Raw genomic sequence first — 14,123 nt, forward strand, 5'->3', positions numbered from 1 at the left:
GGGGCCATGTGACTGTGCCCGGGGTCTGAGTGAGTGTTTATCATGTGTCACTGTGCCTTTCTGGCGTGTGCCTGGGTTTACAATCGGTATGACTCATTGTGTGCTTTTGGCGCCAGTTGTTGTAGTTGTCTAGCGCCCCTCTCCTGTGTATGCTTCCTGCCTCACCTGGGGGGTGTGTGGAGGGAGGAGGAGGAGGGGGCACAAAAATGACGCATCTCGCTGATGGATATTCCAGGGGCTGACTGCACGTGTGTGCCGGGAGCCTGGGGGTGTGGGAGGCCCGGGGTGAGGTCACTTCTGCAGTGGAGGTCTGCAGCACTGCAGGCCCCCCCCACCCAGGCCCGGGCTGCGTGCCTCCGCCCCCCCTCGCTGGCACCGGGCCACGCACATGTAACGCTAGTTTAACAAGCCTTGGCTGTTACTCAGGTATCCCCGCGTTCACACAGACACAGCAGGGTAAACCCCATGATACACGGGGCTCCCTGTGCGCACAGCAACGAAGCCATAGCCATTCTAATTACATTTTTTTTTTTTGTAAACAAAGTTTATTGCAATTTCGATCAACCAGTGAGTAGGTAAACATAGTATAAGAGAATATACAGTGACTCTGAGAGCAAGGGCTTTTTAATCTACACTTCTCTGCACTAATAGCAATATGATGTTGCAACAACTACCCTACCCCCCATCCCTCAACCTCCCCAACAGTGCCCCACCCCCCAGTGATGATACTGGTAGCATATCTGAACAGTTGTATTGTATGTAGGTGTGCTATGAAGGAGTCAACCCTCCGCTCACAGTGTGAGAGTATTTACCCCTTCTAGTCCAACCGTATGATCCTGCCCCGGGGTCATCCGTATTGGCACCAATGGATTGGGATTATTGGTAACTTCACAAAGCATCCAATCATCATTCAATCAGGGGACTGGACCTAATCGGTGTTCCTTCTTAAAGGAGTCTAATATCGCATCCCAACCCTGCGCCGCCTCCAGGGGCCGCCAACCCCTTCTGGCCTCACCATGTAGAACAGCGCTCTCGCACCCAGCCCACCTAGTTAGCTCTCTGGTCCATTGGGGCAGTCTCGGCCCAATTGGATTCTTCCAGGTCATCGCTATTTCCCTCTTGGCCAGTACGTAGGCCAAGTCTCGGAACCTGTTGGTTATTTTGTACTTAGCCGTGCGTGGAAATCAGCCAAGCAGACAATGCTCTATTGTGCAAGGGATTTCTCTTCCTATCGCTCCAGCCACCAGTCGGCTCACCTCCGCCCAATACACCTCCGCCGTAGGGCAGCTCCAGAACATATGCCTAAATTCCGCCTTCTCTAGCCCGCACCTCGGGCAATTTACTCCTTCCGCTTCAAAGTACCTGCTGATCCGTTCAGGGGTGAGATATGCCCTATGAAGTACATAAAAATTAATCAGCTTAAATCTGGCATTGCGAGTCATTTTGGGGAAGCCCCCCAGAATACGCTCCCAGTCCACATCGGATATAGTTGTGCCCAGGTCTACTTCCCAAGACGATTTGAGCTGAGTCAAAGGTATGGTCTTATCCGCCTGAATCCTGCTGTAGAGATTAGAAACTGCCTTAAAGGTGCCAGAAAAAGTCGCCAAATATTTACAGGTTGTTTGTGTAGTGAGCTCTCCTGTCCATGTCAGCCAGTGTTTCCTGATACTAGCCACTACTGAGCCATACAATAAGAAGTGCCCTCTTTGTAGACCGAATTGTGTCCGAAGGACTTCAAACGGCATCAGTGTCCCCTCCTTAAATAGTGCTCCTACCGTCTGTATCCCGGCCTCCACCCAGGACTGGAGTCCACCCCAGTCACCCCGATGGGGCAAAGCTGTTAGGGACAAGAGGGGTAAGTCAGGGGAGTAAGGGGTCTTTACTTTAAGTTTACGCAATAAGCTCCTCCAACAGCGCGCAAGGACTTTAAATTCAAGGGAATCATGCGTCCCAGTACCCGGACACCCCAACAACAGTTCGTATAATCTAGACTCTGGGGGAGTAAATGTCTTTACCCCCAACCCTGTCGCTGCTCTGTTGGCTATCCATTGCGCCAACCACTGGAGCTGTGCTGCCAAGTAGTAAGCCTCAAAGTCCGGGACTGCTAGGCCTCCGTCTGTGGACCGCCTCTGAAGTTTGGCCAGAGCCACTCGCTTCCGTCCACTCCCCCAGATAAAGGCTATGACTATGGATTCTAGTTCTGCAAATATGGCCTTAGGAATCCAAACCGGTAGGACCATGAAGTGATATAGGAGGCGAGGCAACACCACCATTTTAAGGATGGCTACCCTCCCCACTACAGATAGAGGTAAGGTTTGCCAGAAAGCCATGTTGGAACGGAGGGAACGCAATGAGCCTCCAATGTTGCTGTCTATTATATCCTGTGGGTCATGGAAAATCTTGACCCCCAAGTATGAGAGGCATCTTGGAACCCACTGGACATTTCCCAACTCTAATGGTGGGGCTACAGTAGCGTTCAAAGGAAACAGGCCGGTCTTGCCCCAATTCACCCAAAGTCCAGAAAGCTCACCAAACTGCGAGAGCAAATGTTGGGTCCGGGGAAGGTCTCTGTGTACATCGTCTAAGAAGATCAACAGATCATCCGCATACAACGCTATTTGATGTCTCTTGCCCCCTGCCACTATGCCGGGACCCCCACCACCACCGCGCGCCGCAGCTGCTAATGGCTCCATAGCCAGTGCAAATAGCAGCGGCGATAGGGGACACCCCTGTCTGGTACCCCGCTCAACGACATAAGGTCTGGATATAATCCGTCCTGTCCGTACCCTAGCAGTGGGCTCAGTATACAACAATCTGACCCAGGCAATGTATTCAGGTCCGAAACGAAGGCGGGACATCACTGTATAAAGGAAGGCCCACTCCAAGCTATCAAAGGCCTTTTCTATATCGACTGCGAGCACTCCAGGGGCTGGGCTAGTCGATTTTCGATCGTTCATGACCGCTATAAATCTGCGTATGTTATCCGCTGTGTTGCGCCCCGGGATGAACCCTGCCTGGTCAGTATGTATTAGTGTTGCCATGTGGGGGAGAAGCCTAGAGGCCAGAACCTTGCTGAGGATCTTGTAATCCAGGTTCAGCATGGATAAAGGTCTGTATGCCCCAGCTTCCGCAGGATTTTTCCCAGGTTTAAGCAAGGGCACTATTACCGCCTCCCTCGCTGTTGCAGGTAAAATTCCCCAGTCTCTGGCGGATTGATATAGAATCTCGAGCCTAGGAGCTAACAAATCTATATACGTGGCATAGAATTCGATAGGGAGACCATCTGTCCCCGGAGTCTTTCCCCTCGATAGTTCATTAATGGCCCTCCGAATCTCTGGTTGTGTGATGGCGCCCTCAAGTTGTGTCGCAGCTTCTGGTGGTAGTGTCTGCAACTGCAGTCTAGATACATATCTATCGGTGGAGTTACCGTCAGGACGAAGAGTGCTTTTATATAATCGTTCGTAAAAGGTCATGAGGTGTGAGTTAATTTGCTCCTGCCCGTGAAGGGGATTCCCACACTCCGATATCATTTCCAGGATAGGTGATATCTTATGCGTTTGCGAAACTACCCAAGCTAACATCCGACCCGCTTTGTGTCTCTCCCCGTGTGCTCGTGTGATATAGTTTTGGTAGTCAAAGCATCGAAGACGCTCCACACAGTCCGCGACCGTTGCTCTAAGCTCTAAGATAGTAGGTTGAAGGAGCGGATTTTCAGGCCTTTTTTTCTCCATCTCTCGCAGCTCTCTCTCCGCTTGTTCAGTGTCCCTAATTAGAGTCCTTCGGACCCCCACCGCTCCCGCGATACAGCGCCCACGCACCACCACTTTAAAAGCATCCCATTCAATCAAGGGGTTATTGGTCGTTATAACAACAGCAGACCAGTGTTAAACATCCACCTCTCATCACTCCCCCTAAACAAGCCCCAACAATTAACATCCCAACTCCCCTTCCCCAGGACAAAAGTTCGAACGGCTCTCATCCAAACTTCGCGAAATGTCAACTAGATTATCAAAAGTGGGGTAACTCCTAGATCACAAAAGGAGTGGGCCATCGCTCTAATCCCCACTACCGGATTGCAAGATATAGTAGTACTTGTGGACCCCGGTCTCATCCAACTGGCGGGTACGACCGCCATAGTGACAGCTAATACGCCCACCTCACCGGCCTCCACGGTGCCTGCCAGGGGAGGCTCTCATTACCAGGACAACTGGCGCAAGTGTAGTTCGATGGGAGGATTCTCATATGATACAGTCAGAAGTGCCCGGTGTTATGGCCGGGCCCGATCTGTCGGATACTTGGGAAGTCTCGGATTCATGGTCCGAGTCAGATGGTTCACAGTCCGCAGCAGTCTGTACTTGGGATCCGCGATCAGAGCCGCTCAATGAAGCTGCTGCCTCCATGGCTTTTTGCCTCTCAGTTTGCATCTCCACAGGTGAGGGACTATTTACTATACGGGCCGTGTTGCGTTTTGCCCTTCTCCTCCGTCCATGTTCAGGGCCCTGTGCCGGAGGACCATTCCCCTCATGTGGACGCAGATCAAGCCATTGCCATACCTCCTCCGCCGTAGTGAAAAACTGTGTACTGTCTTTGGTCACTACTCTAAGCTTCGCCGGGAACAGCATGCCATATTGTAGACCCAATTGGCGCAGTTTCTGTTTTGCAGCTCCGAAGGTGGCCCGTTGTTTCTGTACTTCCCGGGAGAAGTCTGGGAAGATACGAACCGTGTGATTGTCCATTGTGCGGTCCCCTTTGGTCCTGTTTTGATGCAACAGGTAGTCCCTATCTCGGTAATGAAGAAGCCTGGCTATTATAGGTCGCGGTGACTGGGGGCCCCCTGCACTCTCCTGTATGTAGCACTGCGCATCTAGGGGGACCTCTGTAGAGGGGGGCCGTTTGCACCGTGCCCCAGTGCAGGCCAGGTTCGCCCCCTCAAGTCGCCGACTTCGCCCTCCTCGTTCCAGCTCACCTCCGGTGGTCCATGGAGTCGAGCCTCCCCAGAAGTACCCCCCGGCGTTGCCGTGCAGACTGCGATCAGTCGTCCTCAGAGGGGAGCTGCCAAAGGAGCTCTGGGGGAACCCCGGAATTATCGCTTCTCACCGTGATCCTCTCGGACCTTCCCTGTCGGTCGCCATGTTGTGTGTGCTCCGCGGTCCTTATCCAAGCACAGACTCAGTGCTGGGCCCCCCTGTTCGGCGGCGTGGGTCCCCAGAGGGAACCACCAGGTCCCCTTGTACTTCCTGTCTCCCAGAGGGGTGAGCGGGAAAGGATCAGGGAGCAGCTTTAGTGGATCGTCTGCCGCCGGGTACGCCGTTCAGATCGCGGCCGCCATCTTTTTTTTTTTTCTTTTTTTTCGCGGCACTCCGTCGGCCGCCAATTCGGCCCCAAAACTCTCTTCCCTCCGGGATCGGGCCCCTCAAAATGAGCCTCGGGACCCCTATGCACCTCCAGCCAGGCAAATGGGCGGGTTGGGGGTCCACTGCCTTTCAGGCTGGACCGGAGTGGGCATCGCTGGCAGGAGCCTCACGGAGAGGCTTCCTCTGCCATCGGCGTCAGGCCACGCCCCCCCATTCTAATTACATTTATATAGTGCTTACTATCCCTTACGAGGCGTTGAAGCGCTTTACACTACTCTGAAACCCAAGGTTGATGGTTAATCCAGTGGTTTAACGTTGGTTATTGCGATTAGTCATGTGCTCTATAGTAAAAAAAAAAAAAGTCACATTGCATGTGTGTACTTCAGTTAATTTGTGACAGTTTATATAAGTGCTAGATAGGTGTGATCATTGGTGGGGACTCTGTGGTTTCAGGTGAATGTTTGTTGAGATAGGTAGGCTGCTGGGGGAGACTTCGTATTGGTAAGTTACAGGGATAGGGTTTTAGAGCAGGAGAGATTGACTATGAAATAAGTTGTCAACTTTTTGCAGAGTTCCAATGAGAGAATACGACAGACAGGCATGAGACTGTGAGGAGGCTATGCTGAGAAACAGAAGGTATGCGGAGGATGGAACCAGTGATACCTACAGCGCTGTGAAGCAGGCTTTCTGCTCAGCCCCCTGCAGCGGGCCATCACCTCGACAGCCTTTCTAATGTCAGTCATCCAGGCGAGCAGGTTGATGATTATGGGAACAGCCGCTGCCAGACATAGCTGTTTCAGAGCAAGGCGCTGTGGAATAAAACTCAAAAAATGTGGTCAGGGGCTCAGCCCCCCTCCGAACAAACATTTTCAGAATGCACACTTGTAAAGTGTGTCTTTGTGCAGTGTCCGTGTATAGAGGGTCTTTGTAAACACAGTGGCTTTGTGTGTCCCAATGTCCAGCAGAGTCATGGAAAGTCAGCCACCTTCCTGCATGCACCATTGCAGGTAGGTATCTGTGCAGGAAGCATCCTTTGGACATGGACTTGTGCAGGTGTCCGCCTTTGGGCGTGCAAGAAGCAGCCTGTGGTAGGTGCCCGTGCAGGAGGCACTCGGTAGGTATGTGCCCATGCAGGAGGCACTCGGTAGGTAGGTGCCCGCGCAGGAGGCACTCGGTAGGTAGGTGCCCGTGCAGGAGGCACTCGGTAGGTAGGTGCCCATGCAGGAGGCAGCCTGTGGGTAGGTGCCCATGCAGGAGGCAGCCTGTGGGTAGGTGCCCATGCAGGAGGCAGCCTGTGGGTAGGTGCCCATGCAGGAGGCAGCCTGTGGGTAGGTGCCCATGCAGGAGGCAGCCTGTGGTTAGGTACCCGTGCAGGAGGCACTCGGTAGGTAGGTGCCCATGCAGGAGGCAGCCTGTGGATAGGTGCCCATGCAGGAGGCAGCCTGTGGATAGGGGCCCATGCAGGAGGCAGCCTGTGGTTAGGGGCCCATGCAGGAGGCAGCCTGTGGTTAGGGGCCCATGCAGGAGGCAGCCTGTGGTTAGGTGCCCATGCAGGAGGCAGCCTGTGGTTAGGTGCCCATGCAGGAGGCAGCCTGTGGTTAGGTGCCCATGCAGGAGGCAGCCTGTGGTTAGGTGCCCATGCAGGAGGCAGCCTGTGGTTAGGTGCCCATGCAGGAGGCAGCCTGTGGTTAGGTGCCCATGCAGGAGGCAGCCTGTGGTTAGGTGCCCATGCAGGAGGCAGCCTGTGGTTAGGTGCCCATGCAGGAGGCAGCCTGTGGTTAGGTGCCCATGCAGGAGGCAGCCTGTGGTTAGGTGCCCATGCAGGAGGCAGCCTGTGGTTAGGTGCCCATGCAGGAGGCACTCTGTAGGTAGGTGCCCGTGCAGGAGGCACTCTGTAGGTAGGTGCCCGTGCAGGAGGCACTCTGTAGGTAGGTGCCCGTGCAGGAGGCACTCTGTAGGTAGGTACCCGTGCAAGAGGCACTCGGTAGGTACCCGTGCAAGAAGCAGCCTGTGGGTAGGTGCCCATGCAGGAGGCACTCGGTAGGTACCCGTGCAAGAAGCAGCCTGTGGGTAGGTACCTATGCAGGAGGCACTCGGTAGGTAGGTGCCCATGCAGAAGGTAACCTGTAGTTGGAACCCTGAGTAGGACTGATGCATGGCCAGGTGCCTGTGCCAGAAGGCGCTTGGAGGGCAGCGAACTGTATAGCAAATGTCTGTGAGTGCAGAAGACAACTTGTGACTAGATCTCAGTACAGGTGGTACCCTCTCTGTCGGTACCAGTGCAGGACGCATCATGTGGGCAGGTGATTCCTTGTGGGTAAGTATCTCTTCAGGGAGTGCCTTGTGGGTAAGTACTTGTGCAGGTGGCAACCTCTGGGAAGGTACCAGTCCAGGTGACTCCTTGTGGGCAGGTATCTCTTAAGAGGGCACTTTGTAGGTAAGTACATGTGCGGGTGGGAACCCTTGTTGGTAGGTACTGATCCAGGGGATGGTACATGTGGCAAAATTCTTGCGCAGGAAGTACCCTGTGGGATGTGAGTAGGTCCCTATGCAGGTGGCCCCTTGTGGGTAGATGTCTGTTCAGGGGACTCGTTGTGGGTACGCATGTGCACAGAAGGCACTCGGTGGGTACCTCTGCAGGTGGCATCCTGTGGATAGGTACCTGTGCATAGGGTGTAGCATCTTATAGGGATGGTCCTAGAGATACCGCAGCACTCCCGAACAGTCTACATTTATGTAGTAATCCAGATGAGTCCAATTGGAGTGAGGTTCTTTTGTTGGTAACAGAATCATCGATTTAACAGGATGAAGCTAGTTCCACAACCATAGCCAACGCGTGTTTCGCCACAATTGTGACTTTTTCAAGGCTTAACACTGCAAGAAGCGCTGATGCTGTATGAACATCATCATGCCTATGTATATTGGGGCCAGGTACCCTAATAGTCTATGGTAATTACTTTTGTAATTCTTTTTCAATTGCTGGCAACCGGTCGATACCCATAGATCCAATTTAATATCCAATCCTGTCTGTAGAAGTCAAATGACCATGACAAGTCAGTTCCCCGTAGTACCAGCAAACGAGCTGGCGTCCTAGGTGTGGGCTACTCACTCCCGTTGGACTCACCTGGCTTACTGAATAAATGTAGACTGTTCGGGAGTGCTGCGGTATCTATAGGATCATATCTATGGTGTCACCTCTGTGGTGCACTACTATATGCTTTTGGGTAGTAAAGCATAAAATTACCGCCCAGCACCACATGACTATATTATTAGTTGGTGGTTTGTGCAACAGCATATTCTACTGGAGATTTTATGGATGTCACCCAGTTATACCACTATTATCTGTCGATTGTATGTACATCTGATAGGGATGATTAGATCTCACCTGTGCATCTCTTTAAGGCAGCATGATTAGTTTTTGGGGGCTCAGTACACATAGCCTTCCTCACCCCTCCCCACAGTGGCATTGCATCCATCAGAACATCTGACTGCGGATGTACAGCGGTGTTCATATTAATTGGAGTGGATCGATCATCAGACGGAGGGCTCGGCTCTGAATGTTTAATTTTCATTACTCTTTCTGTATATATTTTTTTTGGCTCGGAGACAGGCACGGTGGTTCCATTGAGGAGAAGGATATTGAGATAAACATCCCTTGGGTTCCAAGGTGACAGCCAACCTGAGGCTTTGAGGTGCAGATCAGAGCGACAGCCTAGAGGCCTGTCTGGAGACATAACCTAGAGGCCTGTCTGGAGACATCATAATGCGCTTCCTCAAGTATAGGCAGGCACGTAGTGTAGTCAATGAGATTCGGGGGATGTGAATCTCAAATCTCCCAACTAAAAAAGCAGTGGGCTGCCGGTTGGAGGGGTGAGATGACTAAGGTTTGGGATGGACTCTTTCCATGAGGATCAGGGTCAGTACTAATTTTCGTTAGGTTGGCCTCTTGTCTAGAGTGGCACAGTGGACCAAAAAAGATAAACTTGAATGCTACCCGAGTGACTACCATTGGTTAGACCATGGGTACTCGCAAATATTTCTCCGGGGGCCACAAAATACTGTCTGCGGCATGCCCGAGTGCCACGCTGATGCCAGCAGGCCGAGAGTCTGGGTGATGAAAACTGGACATAGGAAGTGGGTGGGGGGGCGAAGCAGATACATGTGAGAGAAAAAGAGATACTCATCTGGTAGCTGAATTGCAAAATGTGATAACAGAAAACTAGGCATCAGTCCCTGCTTCCTCATTTGACCAAACTGTGTGATCCTACGCAATTGGTTTATTTCCTTTGCCTCCTTTTATTTCAATACCACATGAGAGCCCCTTGAAATACACAGGTTTAGGATGTGTGCTATACAAAAAAATTATCTTGTGTTTTATTTAATAAACTATGATGTTCCAATTCTATAACAACCAAGGATACACACAAGGTGCACTTGACAAATTACTAGCCTCTGGGTTCACTGATGGCATTGTTTTCAGAATGGGGACGGCCTGGATGTTTCCAAGATCATGTTTGAAAGTATTACTTCTAATAAATACCTCTCAATGCAGTGATATAATCTGATTCTAGTAAGGTAAAACGCTCATGTATTTTAATAAAATGCACTTTTTTTAAGTTTGCAGACAGTTTATCGCATTTTTACTTTTAGTGCAAGATACTTTTAAAACTAAACGTGTTCCTACAAATAAGTGGTCTAGGCCACTCAATGTGTAAATAAAGTATGCCCGTTTCTGAATTTTTCTGCTTTGTCAAGTGAACAGCAGCCAAGTGCTGCTGTTTACCAGGGGGCCACAATTAGAGGCCAGGAGGGCCGCATGCGGCCCCCGGGCCGCTCTTTGAGTATCCATGGGTTAGACTAACTGCAAGCATTGATTCCACCATCTTTGGGTGTTTGACTGTCAGTAGTGACCCTGAACCCCTGAGATCTGCGCAGCTTTCCAAGTCCACTACTGCCAATGTTTGTGCATTCCACGTAGTACATTTGCACGCATTCAAGAAGCACTTCTATGGATGCAACTTTAGTGCTTGTTTGGTAAAACAGTCACTGTATGGGCCTGATTTACAATGGTAATTTACACTTTTGAGTAAGTTTACTACTTTTTGTTAGCTATTCACAAAATCTGCGTGTAAAGTTACTCCAAAGGTGTAACTTAGAAGTGAGGTTTGTAAATAGCATGTTATAGTATGCATGTACTGCTGACGTAGTACTAAAAAGTGCGCTATAAAAAGCAGTTTGAGAATTGCCCCCTCACCCTCCACATAAACCCTAAAGTGTTCATGCAATCCCTAAATGTGGCCAAGATGCTTGTTGTAGGTTGAGCGACACTATAGCCGATTAAATCTATAATAAGTTGTGCTTTAACAACTCACGTCCTGAACGTGGTTATTTAAAAGTGCTATCCTATGTGGTAATAAAGTGAAAGGAGTTCTGAAATAAAATGTTTGTCGAGAATCACACATTTGGACAAACGGGGAATTCTATGTTATCTGGTTTTACATTTTGAAAGTCAGCCACCAGATGTATACTCTCTCCCTCCCTCCACTGCTTTACAGCAAAGGTCACTGTTTCTTATTTTATTCTTGGTGCACAGAGAGGGAAACAGACATAGCAGACGCAACCCGGGGCCCCCTGATCCAACTACCAGGCCATTTACTTGAGGGTATAAAACCCTAACCCCAAACCTCAATCCCCCCCACAATCCAACTCCCCTGAAACTTTGCCCCTGAGGATAGGCCTGTAGGCTTGTGTGGGAGGTTCAAGCGCATCCTGAGTGCCCTGCGACTCGTCCAGAGATGAAAGGTGTACATTGCGGTATGTGCTGGTTCTGAAGCTGGTGGAGGTGTTGGATCTTGGTGGTTGGGTGGTCTGTAATTGTGCGGGAGCAGGAGAGCACGGGAGGTGGGCCACACTTTTACTTACGTAGGGGTAAGTACAGGGCGTGATCTGTACTCCGCTGAAGCTGGGAGGCGGTCAGGAGATGGTCTGTATTTGTGTTGCCATGAAATGGGGCAGGTGGTTGCTCGATCTACTTCTACAGTGGTGGGGATGCAGGAGATGGTCTGTAGTGCTGGATTTGAAGAGGTCAGGTAGGTGGCGCATAGTACTGCTGAAGATAGGTGAAGCAGGGGTTGGTCTGTACTTGTGCTGGCGCAGGAGGCGGTCGGTACCTGTGATGGAGCTGGAACCGGGGCGCCATCCTACTACTTGAGCGTTTGGGTGCACAACAAGTGGTCTGTACTTGTGGTGGGGAAAGAGGAGGTGGTCTGTAATTCTCCTGAAGCTGGGGGTGGTCTGTACGTGTGTTGTGACTGGGAGTTGTAAAGGGGCGCTCAGTATCTGTGCTGGGGTTGTGGGAAGTACAGGGGGTTGTTTTTAATTGTTCTGGAGTTTAAGAAGGTGCATAAGGGGAATCTGTATTTGTGTTTGAGTACGGGGAAGTAAAGGAGGCAGTCTGTAATTTTGGGGGAGCTGTAAGTAGTGCAGGAGTTTGTATTTGTGTTGGAGTGGGGGGGCAGTAAAGGCGATAGCCTGTAATTATGCGGGAGCTGTAAGTAGTGCAGGAGTTTGTATTTGTGTTGGAGTAGGGGAAGTGAAGGAGGTAGTGTAATTTTGCTGGAGCTGTAAGTAGTGCAGGAGTTTGTATTTGTGTTGGAGTAGGGGAAGTAAAGGAGGTAGTGTAATTGTGCGGTAGCTGTAAGTAGTGCAGGAGTTTGTATTTCTGTTGGAGTGGGGGAAGTACAGGCGATAGTCTGTAAATGTGCGCGAGGTGGGGCTGGTACAGACGGTTGTACTTGTGTTGAAGCTGTGCAGGAGGTGGTCAGGAGGCAGTCTGTGTTATATGCAAGCTGGGGGTGCAAAGGAGGTGGCCTGTGATTGTGCACAAGCTGGGCAAATGCAAGAGGTGGTCTGTACTTGTGTAGGAGCTTCAGGAGGTGCAAGAGGTGATTTGTACTTGCTCTGGAGCTGGGGGGAGAGGGGACAGGAAGTGGTCTGTACTATTTGTCCTGTCCACCTCCTGATTTGATGCATTAGATCATCCTCCCCACCCTCTGCTCTGGTGCAGTAACCATCCGTGCACTATCAGACCTCCTGAACCCCATGGAGACTGCACCACAAGTGTGGGTGGATGCGGTGATTACCAGTGTCTCCCAGTACATTAGTGTACTTCCACCACCACAGGGGTTACGCAGAGATGCTGTGGCTTTGAGCACAGTCATGCACCAGTGGGTCCGGCGCCACTACAGGAGGTGGACATGATGATGCAGAGAGTTTACTAGTGCACCAGTGGTTACTGCACCACAGCAGATATTATTATTATTATTATTATTATTATTATTATTATTCAAGTCCTGTATAGCGCATAGGTACCCAAAAGTGTTTCCCAGCACTGAACAAAGGTCGGTAACTAACCAGAGAAAAAAGGGGAATCAAAACAACCAGGTTTTGAGTTTTTTTGCAAAAGATGGTTGGAGATTGGGAGCTTCTTAGTGAATCGGGCAGCGTATTCCAGAGCTTGGGGCCTAAGTATGAGAACAAGCAACCACCCATGCAGGCTTTTTTGACTTTGGGTACCTTGCAAAGTTAGCGGTTGCTCGTACGAAGCAAGTGGTTGCTCGAACGAAGCAAGCGATTTGGGTGGTAGCGTTCCACAAGCTGATAGTGGACAGACCGACTCGCAGGTTATCCTAGAACGCTCGTGCACTGGTAGTTCCTACGCCACAGCAGGTGGCGGACACAGTGATTCCCCGGATCTCCTTGTACACTACCACCCCAGTAACTTCTGCACCACAGCAGTCGGAGGCCAACCTTAAACAGAAGGTTCAAGTACATTAGTAAAGTGATGGCCCTTGCACCACAGCAGGGGTAAGACAAGATTGACAGATCTTGTGGAAGCAAAAAAAAAAAAATTTGAGACACCACAAAAATTACCTCATTCACATTTCCCACAATTTACTGGATCAGAGCCTGTGTTAAACCTTAATGTCATGAGCCTGTGTGTCTCCACGTTAAAGCAGCTCACAAAACAAACAAAAAAGCAAAAATACAGCATAATAATTTGGGATTGAATGAGCCCAAACAATAATTGAGTTCTACGTTAATCAAAGTTGAAGGTTTTTAGTACAGAATTTAAAAATAAGCGGCCTAGGGTCGATGCCATGAGGGCTCTCGGATGCAGTTATGCAGAGTATGTAAAAACAGAAAACATTTTACGTCTCAATGGGCATCAAATCAAAAAAGAATTGGGCCGCAGGCAGCCTTAGTAGAACAGGAACGTCTTCGGGCTCACCCACAAAACACAGTGTTTTATACACAATTCTAGCATAGGAAATGGGAGTTTTTGCAGATTCATCGTGCTGTCAGCGAATTTATCCTCTCTGCAGCAAATCCGCACACGTGAAAAATAGTCGTCACTTTACCCTAACAGCTAAGCACTAACTCATTACACAAATGATTACTCAGCAATCCCTATGCTAATGTCATCCAGAGATGCTCGAACACAACAAGGTACAATGACATGTAATGTGAATGAATGAGTCTCAGTGAAGAAACAGAAAACATGGGTACATGTTAGAAGTTACATCCGAGCTAGAAAAAGTTTATCGTGAACATAACAATAATAACAGTGAAAATATCCTAATACATTATAGCTTGACTGTGTGCTGCGGAGCTTGTGAGGAGAGGATGTGTGCAGGGTGAAGCACAGGGTGAGTGACAGAGATGACTTTCCTATTGGCCATTATTGTGTTTTACTCTCAAATGTAAAAA

At 50.2% G+C, this 14,123-nt stretch overlaps 1 protein-coding gene across 1 annotated transcript in view; it reads left to right on the forward strand.

The window, feature by feature from the left end:
* Positions 1-14,123, forward strand: part of LOC138296826 (calpain-1 catalytic subunit-like) — a 457,633-nt gene that overhangs the window by 146,788 nt on the left and 296,722 nt on the right. The gene's annotated exons all lie outside the window — the stretch shown is intronic.

Source organism: Pleurodeles waltl, chromosome 5, assembly GCF_031143425.1.
Source record: "Pleurodeles waltl isolate 20211129_DDA chromosome 5, aPleWal1.hap1.20221129, whole genome shotgun sequence".
In the NCBI taxonomy this organism is placed as follows: domain Eukaryota; kingdom Metazoa; phylum Chordata; class Amphibia; order Caudata; family Salamandridae; genus Pleurodeles; species Pleurodeles waltl.